Raw genomic sequence first — 9,638 nt, forward strand, 5'->3', positions numbered from 1 at the left:
GCTCTTCCTCCTACGTCTCTTTCCAACCGACCGCCATCCCACCCCACTCCACACCGGCGCCACCGCCGCCACCACCGCCACTACCATCACTACCACCACCTCTGCCACCACCTCTGCCACCACCTCTGCCACCACCCGCCGCACATCCATCAACACAACGCGCTATCACAATCTACCTCCGTCGATCTATCTCTATCTCCTCTCTCGCGCTCTCGTTTTTTGGCTGCATTGTGCTCGTCGGCTTGCGGAAATCTTCGCTCGCTCGTCGTCATCGCCTTTACGAGCGCTTGGCGCTACGATTAATTGACCAATATCGTCTCGATTTTAGCGCAACAGCGTGTGATTTATCACCCATTTCATCCAAAATCCTTTTAATTTATTCAGTCTCTTGCCAACAGGAATTGCCTGCCAGCGCAACGATCGCATTCAACAAACATTGTCCCATTTACTTCCCTTTAACCCTCTAATTGTCCCATTACGAGGATGCACGGGTTATCGAATGACAGGCTGACGTTTATCGAGACGGCCCTTGGTATTAGTAAACTTGAAGGTTTAAAACACGACGAACGCAACGTCGAGAGTAACGTTGCTCTCCAAGGTTGCTCCGTCAGGACGCGCATGGGCTCTTTAATCGCGGCACACACTCCCTGTAAGCGCGCACACTGATTATTTCTCTAACTCGGCTTTTGCCACAAATCAATGTATACGGCTAGGATATCGAGAAAAACACAACGAGGTCGCGCTAAATAATACGAGATGGTCGGTAAAAACGGCAATACACTTTTTTATTATGGCGCGTTGATTTAGAGGTTAGATTAATGAAACGAAATGACGCTTTGCCATGGTTGCCTGCTCATCCTATCGTTGCCGACTTCATAAATATAAACTCCATACGCATATGTGCATATTTACGCGCACGCGCGTATATTCACGGTGCACGCCTAAGCGCTTAAGCGTGTATATGAACGCGCTCACACGAATTTATGACAGCATTAACCATACCTTCGTTATCCGCGATATTTACGGCTGATTTACTTAAGAGTTCATTCATTTGAAATCTTCGGAAATTTGCGTCCTCCGCACCTTGGCACAATAAATCAGATACGAGGCCTATTTTCCTCAACCTCCCCGCTGAGACCCGACCGACACTCTCGACTTTTATTCGAGTATCCAAGCGCGCAAACCTCTGCCCCCTCTCTCTCTCTCTCTGTCTCTCTGTCTCTCTGTGTCTCTGAGTCTGTCTCTCTCTCTGTCTCTCTGTGTCTCTCAGTCTATATGCATTTAAGCCCCTGGCCCCGCTGTCGACGTAGTGGCCGCGGCCCCGCGCACTTTCGCGCAAAAACACTTACTAGGCTAGTATATCGCTGACGCGACGTGCGAGGTTAGCTTTGCATATTTCTCGTTCCCGTAGACGACTAGTCCGGTTGCTCTCGGGGGACCCGTTCGCGCCGCTCGCGAGAAAAGAGGCAAACCTAACCTAACCATGCAAGGCGCGCGCGTCACGAAGATGCCAAGCCCGAGCGAGAGGCTCTCCTGTGACTTCCCCGAGAGTCGACCGCTGGTTTCCCGCTGCCGCTGCCGCTGCCTCTATATAGGGCGCGATCGACCGAGAGAGATAGTATCAATGTGAATCGTGGCGTGCACGGGAATAATGCGATTATTGAGTGATGAGATTAGGAGGCGATTTTAAAAGATGATGATGCTGCGCTTATACGTGAAAGAGGAAGAGAAGGAGGAGGAGGAGGAGGAGGAGGAGGAGGAGGAGGAGGAAGAAAACCTAAAGAAGCAGATGAGAGACCCCGCGCACTTCAGCTCTCGAGTATTATCCTGACGTTCACCAACTGCCCGGCATTAGAAGCGCCTGGCCGACGCACCCGGGACTCAAGGCTCATCCGGGGCGCGCAGGAACCGGTGATCCTGACTCGTCTGCACCTCGCACATCTGGTCGATGGCCGTGGCGAGGGCGGCCGCGACGGGGTTCGGCTGCTGGCGCTGCTGACCGCGCAGCTGCGTCGGCTAGTAGTAGTAGTAGTCAGCAAACTTGATGACGGCGCTGCTCAATTACCGTGTGTGTAATGTCGACTCGCGGGGCCGATAATTAGGACCTTTCGCGGTCTCGGTGAGCACTCGTCGTCGACGATTTCCAGACACTTTTCACAACCGGCATCGATCTACTTTCGCACTATTTACACGTTTGCAAAGCCTAGAAATTATCGCAGCTCAGCCGCCAAAGCACGCCGATCGTGCTAATATCACGTACTCCGGTCATTTCAATATAACGATAATGTAATAAGATTTAATTAAAACAGCCTTGCCTCCAACGCCATGAATTTTAGGACAATTCAACGATTCTCCCCACCCCGTCGGAGTCACAGCGTTCAACATTTAATAAAGAACGTTACAAAGCTTTTGCCTCCCTTCATGTACATGCATTCGCACTTGCGTGTGTATGCGTAGAGTGAATAGGATTGGTTCTAACGTTTGAAAATGTATCGAGCGACTCGAACAATTGGAATATCCGAGAAAGTTGTAAAATGTCGCCTCGAGGACATTGATCTAAATCTAATCTTCATATTCTATTTATATACTACTTAAGATGCTGTATCGGGATTGTCATTGTCAAACGAATTTTATCGGGGATATTTGACGAGAATCTATTACGGGAATATCTCGGTAAGGATTACCAATATCAATAAATCTTACTTTCATCCTATTATCTTTTTTTTTCTTTTTCTTTTTTAAATAAACTACTGCGTATCTTGTCTTTACTTTCTTATGCATCATCGTCGTCGTCGTTGTCATCGTCATCGTTATCGTCATCGTCGTCATCATCATCATCATCATCATAATCATAATAATCATAATAATAATCATCATCATCATCATCACAACTATGAAACATTAATGCGTAATTCAAACGTAAAAGTTAATATATGCAGTCGTTAGACACTAGGTGGATCTTTATAAAAGGGAAATATCGTTTAAACGTCACGGGAGAAATTTTTAAGAGTTGAATTGGCCGTGGCAATTGTTATCGATGGTAATTTACAATGCACCTGATACAATTGGTCGCGCAAATTACGAGACTTACGAGCTCCTACAATGCTATCATCATCATCATCATCATCATCATCATTATCATCATTATTATTATTATTATGACTATCGCTGTCTTATTTTTCTCAAACAATGATCGTAAGACAATTTCCAAGTATGTCGTAATTACGTGTATTATGCAATTTGCACTTTATATAATTAATCAAAGGCGTAACTGTCGAACGAGGCGGAATGAGCGAGTCGCTGATAATTCGTATAGTGCGAATAAATGTCGTTCTTCGTCGTGACTTAGTCAAGGCGATGATATCTCAACATTTCACTCGCTCATTTCCAAAACTTACTGTCAATCATACCATTTGCAACGACTGAGTAATCAAGCCTTAATACGGCGCTGAAAGCTTCAATTTTGCTCCCAACGGTCATCTGTACTTTGTCTCTTTCATAAAGAGCTCCCCGAGGCGCAAACGAAACATTATTACAATATATAAAGTTCCTGGATTTCAATAGTCTTCTTATCTTAAATTATCGAGTACGCGAAAGCACACGAATGCTGAATATTTTAACGTCGAATTGTATAAACTAGCAGCAGCAGCAGCAACAACAACAACAACAACAACAACAACAACAACAACAACAGCAACAGCAGCCTTTGTTTTCGTAAAAACCATCACAAAGTCGAATTACGCGAGAAGGCCGAGCGATACACGACGTCCCCCAGTGCTCGGGGGCATTGTTATTATAATTCTTCGTTAAAATAAATCGACGTTTTCCAATATATGGCCGCGTAAGTGTCGGGATGACAAAATGAAAATAGTCCAAGCGATTCCCCAGACCTTGAGCCAACTATTATGCTCTCTAATCTCACGCTCCAAAACCATTCGCAACGAAATGCCGAAACCTATTTACGTTGGCAAAGTGCATTGTCGCTACTACTGACGAGGCTTTGTAAAAATAACGCACCACGTGGCCCAACGAGCACAGAATGACAAGCGCCCGATAAAAAAAGGTAGAGAGGAGCCGCCTTACGTGTTGTTGTGCGTCGTTAAGAGAGAGAGAGAGAGAGAGAGAGAAGAATAGATAGATAGATGGATGGATGGATGGATGGATGGATGGACGATCGTTACGTTTTGTCATCATTCCTTAAGCTACGCCGAATCTAGGCCCCGTCTTCTTCCATGTATTGCAAACATGCGCATACCAGCAAAAATTCTTTCTCTCTCTTGTCTATCCCCCCTACCCCATCCCTTGCACAGGTAGAGATAGGAAAGCGAATAAAAGTCCGTTAAAAACATCGGACACCGAATGTAAACAAAACGGACGGATACTTTGGAGTCTGTCGTTTGTAAACTCCTGCCCCCCCCCCTTTCCCAATGCCGAGCAGGGTGACGCGCGCATGCCGCGACGTAGATCTCAACACGCACAAAAGGCCCCGACGGTAAGAGAAACAAAGAGAGAAAGAGAGAGAGAGAGAGAGAGAGAGTGTGTGTGTGTGTGTGTGTGTGTGTGTGGGAGCGAGAGAAAAGACGAGACGCCGAAGAGTAGGGATGTGTGGCACGTGTAACAGCGCGCCGTTGTGTTTACCTCTCGAGATGTGTATCTATCTCCGTCGCTGGAGAAGAAGGCGGAGGTGTTATGCCGCGGGCTCTTAGCACACCTCGGTCCTGTCGCCTGCCGCGCTCATCATCGACGACCTCCTCTGGATATGATACGATAAAGAGGGATGGAGGGAGGGGGGGTCACCGAGACTCACCAACGAAAAAACGCGACACTCGCAGCTGCAGCGCGAATGCAACTGAGCCGCGGCCCCGAGGCAGCTGCTCTTAGCTCTGCTTCGTTGTCTCTCTCTCTCTCACTCACTCACTCACTCACTCACTCACTCACTCACTCACTCACTCTCATTCGCTCTCTCATTCTCGCTCGCTCAGTCAGACAGCCCCGCCGCAGTCGTCGCGGAGGCGCGCGTCCTCGTGTCCGACGTCCCTTCTCCTCCCGTTGCGCAAGCCCTCGCCCACGCATTCACGCCACTCGCGAAAAGCGCCTCCGAGATGAGTCGGGCGATCGCCCACACCGCTCCCCATTCGTGTCTTTCATTAGTTGCGGAGATTAGAGGCGAGCAGCCACCACCCCGGGCACGAGGGTACCCACGGACTTTCTCCTCCGCTATTAGAAATCGGAATTTTACGAGGTGTGAGGAGGGCGGCAGGACGAATGAAGGGTCGTCAAAGATACGTCAGGACGACGTTCAATATGCACCGATGACGAGAGCACGATAAACATGCTCGTATTGTTTGACGGGATGAGCAAATTTGTCGGAGCGGGCGGGACAGTGGTGCGTTTGCAAGGTGGCGTGATGAGGATAGAGGGATGACAAGGGGATGGTGGTGAAGCAGTGGTGGGGATAGGGGGATGGGACGATATGGGTGGGAGAGATAGAGCAAAGGTGCCGCCACAAGTACGCCGGTGAAGAATTTGACGTTTGATGCTCCTTTCCAATCTTTCTCGCTGTCGCTATGTTTGTGTTGTCCTCATTTACTGCTACGTAGTTCATGCCCCTGTATTTGCCGTTACGAGCACATCCTTAGTGGTTAGTAGAAAGTCGCGCTCGGCGACATACTGTATCAATTAAAAAATCATGTATGATGGAGGTATATCGTAATGTCGTGCTGTGAGTCGTTTGTTCCCGATTTACAGGTTGCTCTCGCCGATGGTTGCTTCAACACACTTGCAAACATTGATGATCAATCAAATTAGTCCGACATAGTAGTTAGGATATGCATTGCTCTATTCCTGTAGCAATCAACGCACCCGTGTAAAGTGAATAAATTACGCAACAGTCCACGTATGAAACAAAACAAGCCATTGAACGCCGCTAAATTAAAAAATTGTACCTACATGAAATAACGCTAATCGCATGATTATGCTACAATTAAATGATTGAACATCATCGTGGATTATTATGAAAATAAGAGAGTGATAAATGTACTGTGTACGCGTACTGTTGTTACTTCTTTTATTCTCTTTCGTAGCTAACTCCTCGACGAGTAGATACAACAAATAAATATTTTGTTATCGTTGTCGTTGTTTGTTTATTAATTTATTTCATTTTCCGTATAAGTAAACGATAAAATTGCACTAGAATAAAAACGTTTAACAGTGCATTTGCTTATGGATAATTTGCATTTCTTAAGAAAACTATTTCCAAGGTTATTGCACGCTTTCTTTCTTTCTTCAACTATTATAAAACTCGCAACTGTTGTACAAATAATTACAGATAAAAATTTACTGTAAATATAATTATGTGCATATATATATATATATATATATATATATACGCGCACACGCGCGCGCACGCATGTATGAACATGTAGTTTTGGCGTAGATCAGAAAAACGTAAAAAGAAATGTTATTCACGCTATATAGCTTTGCGTCGTTTTTACATTTGAATCGACTTTCTACGATTAATTTACAAAGTTCGTGTATTTTATGTAGTTGCGTGTGCTTGACATGACTTGGCAGGAGAAAAAAAAATAATATGAAACGAGATAGAAAAATAGTGGATAATGTCGTTAGGCGTCGCTTTGGCTAAAATATAAAATAAAAGGGAAATCCAATTACGAGGATAAAAGATTTGTTCCTTGGACATTTAGCGATGACTCTACGTCAGTTAGAAGTATACTTCAATAACAGCTCTTTATTACGTCGTTTTACCGTCTCAACAACCTTCTTGAAATAATGACGCACTAATTTCGAATCGTACGAAAACGTGAAACACGACTATAACGACGTAAAATTATATATTTATTAAATCCCATATTGTACGAATGAAATGAAGCGCAACTTATTTCTTTAAGAACAATGACATCATACGATGAAAGCATATAGAAGGGGGCGGGGACGGGGGGGGGGATGAGGCAGACAATAGCCTGGACGTCAAAATTTATTCCTTTCTTTTTTCTTTTTTCCTTTTTTTATATTGAGGCCTGATAGGGACGGACATGCGTTTGTCAACATAAGCGATACAAGAGCTTTGGGACTGTAAATCAAAGCATACACGCGATCATCGTCGTCATTTTCTTCGCGAGCCTATTACATTATAACTGGATTAAAAAAAGAATAATAATAATGATGATGATGATGATGATGATGATGATGATGATGATAATAATTTCATTAGCCATCGTTTAGCGAGCTTTCAAATACAAATAAAAAGCAAAATTTCATAGTGATTATTGTCGAATTCATCGAGAATTGTTTATAAATGGCTCATTATTATACACATTTTAGGTATTGCTTAGAAATTGGCCTCCTCTTATCTATAAAAAAATTATTTCAACAACCGAAGTAGAATGAGCGATGTTTTAATAACTCACGAATTTTAAATAACCGAATGACAAAACAATTATTAGAATAATTAATTTATATAATTTGAATGAGAAGAAGAAATTCACGAAAACGAAAAAGGAGAAGCCATTCTTCATTTTTGCGTTGCGTAAGGACCGATGACTAGAATTTTTATTAGCAAAGTTATTCACGTGCATTATCATCATTTGCCAAACAATTTTCTAGTCGTTAATGATATCGCTCGAACTTACCGTGCCTTAAATTTATTGGATAATCAAAATAACAAGAAACTTATATTTGACATGGTTGTTATTCAACCATCATTAGACTCGGACGGAAAACACTATGAGCAATAAAATATTACAATAAGAAGCTATTTCAATGCGTGCGATATCTGAAACAAATATCTTATCGCACTTTCTTTCATGAGACAGCATAAAGCAGCTTTAATTACACTACGGCAATTACTTTGATTGTCGCCATTTTTCATTAATCGTTAACGCATAAATTTATTAAAAATTTCCATTTTCTCATTAATGGGTTTGATTACCGTTGATAATACGTGGCAATGATAGCCAAGAAGCTCTTCCGTTATTGACACGCGTGTCTATAAATGCGATTTTTTTTTTTTTTTAAGGAAGTCGTCAATCTTTATCGATTGCTAAGACATTGTCAGCGTCTTGGGGAAAGTACGCTGGTTAAAGTAGGAGAAAATAATCGAGCGAAGAAAGTGCTCCCTCTCTCCCGGCTTTATCCACTATCTCGCTAACACCGTGAGGCCATCAAAAAGATTTCATTGAATTTTTATCTCGGAGTAATCGTTATCCTCGTCCCGTTATCCGCAATATTATTTGTCAGCCGAGAAGAGATGAGATTTTCGGCGTCGCTTTTCAATTTTCGCTCATTTAGTCACAACAGTGCAAAGGAAAAACAAGAAGCGGTGACGCAACTTTAAACTGAGGTGAACATTTCCCGATCGTGTCGCGCAATCGCGGATACCAGTATCCGACTTTTTGGATTCACACTGCCGCCTTATTCACGGCGTGTTCGCGCCGGACCAATTGCAGGCCGACTTTAGATAAGTGGGGATGTGGCGTGATACGTGATGACGTCACGCGCCTTCTCTAACTCCCTCTCTCTATTGCGCGGGCTATACGCCCGGTAACGACTCGTTCGCAGCTTTTACTCCTTCCTCCAATCAATAAAATTGCACCGGAGGGCACGCGAATTCCGCGCATTTCATCTGCCTCTCTGTCTCACTCACGAGCATCAAAAATTGAGAGCACGCATTTTCTTTTTGAATAAATCGTGTATTTTGAAATTGACTATGGAGTGTGCGTAAGCGTGTGCATATGCACGCACATAATTACGCACTATATATATATATATATATATACATAGAGAGATAGACACACACTTGCGTGCACGCGCTTGCCTGTGTGGGAAATTTTTGTTAATTTGATAAGATCGATTTTCTCAAATTAATTCTTAGGATGGAGATATCTATAAAGTTTCTTTTTCTTTTAAAATCGAAAAGTGACTTCACTTTACACCAGAGTCTATATCTAATGGTCTTTATGTCTATTATAAATACTTTCAGTGGCTTCGACGACATCGTGATTCATTTTATTTAAAATTCTTGTTCATGCGCACGGTAAATAGAAATGTAATACAAAGTCACTTTACTATTCTATACTATTAAACGGGCATTTTATAATAACGAAAATAATATTGATTAGAACAATAAAATTACGAATATTATTTTTTATATTTTTCGTTTTTTAATATTTTCAATTTAAAATAAATAATAATATACAAAATGAATTTAAAATGATTATATATGACATGTCATTTTTCTATAAAAATAGTTTGAATTAAAAAACGATGCGTCACATAAAAAGAAAAATGATACTATTTACTATTGTTGTATTGTTTTTAGTTAATTTTATAAAAAAAAAGGGAAAAAAAAAGAAAAAAAAAGATTACTTTAAAAGTAACAGTGTTATACAGTTTTTACATAGGCTAAAGTTATATGTAAAAGTCTAAGACCAATTTGACGAATCTTAAAAGTTTGAATAAATTTTAGTCGATTGAGAATTCTCATTCTTACAAAATGTATAAATGTTCTTAAAGTGTAGGAGTAAAATACATATAATAATAGTAAACTAATAAAGTAACATTCTTTGATTCTACAAACTATACAATCTCTCTCTCTCTCTCTCTCTCTCTCTCTCTCTCTC

At 42.2% G+C, this 9,638-nt stretch overlaps 1 long non-coding RNA gene across 1 annotated transcript in view; it reads left to right on the top strand.

Annotated features, from left to right (window-relative positions):
• Nucleotides 1-2,486: 2,486 nt before the first annotated feature.
• LOC105362790 (uncharacterized) overlaps nucleotides 2,487-9,638 on the top strand; it is a 13,608-nt gene continuing 6,456 nt past the window's right edge. Inside the window, exon 1 of the long non-coding RNA XR_912905.1 lies at nucleotides 2,487-2,673. This is a non-coding gene — a long non-coding RNA (uncharacterized LOC105362790). The remainder of the gene's footprint in view (nucleotides 2,674-9,638) is intronic.

This window comes from Ceratosolen solmsi, unplaced genomic scaffold (genome assembly GCF_000503995.2).
Source record: "Ceratosolen solmsi marchali unplaced genomic scaffold, CerSol_1.0 scaffold56, whole genome shotgun sequence".
Taxonomy (NCBI): domain Eukaryota; kingdom Metazoa; phylum Arthropoda; class Insecta; order Hymenoptera; family Agaonidae; genus Ceratosolen; species Ceratosolen solmsi.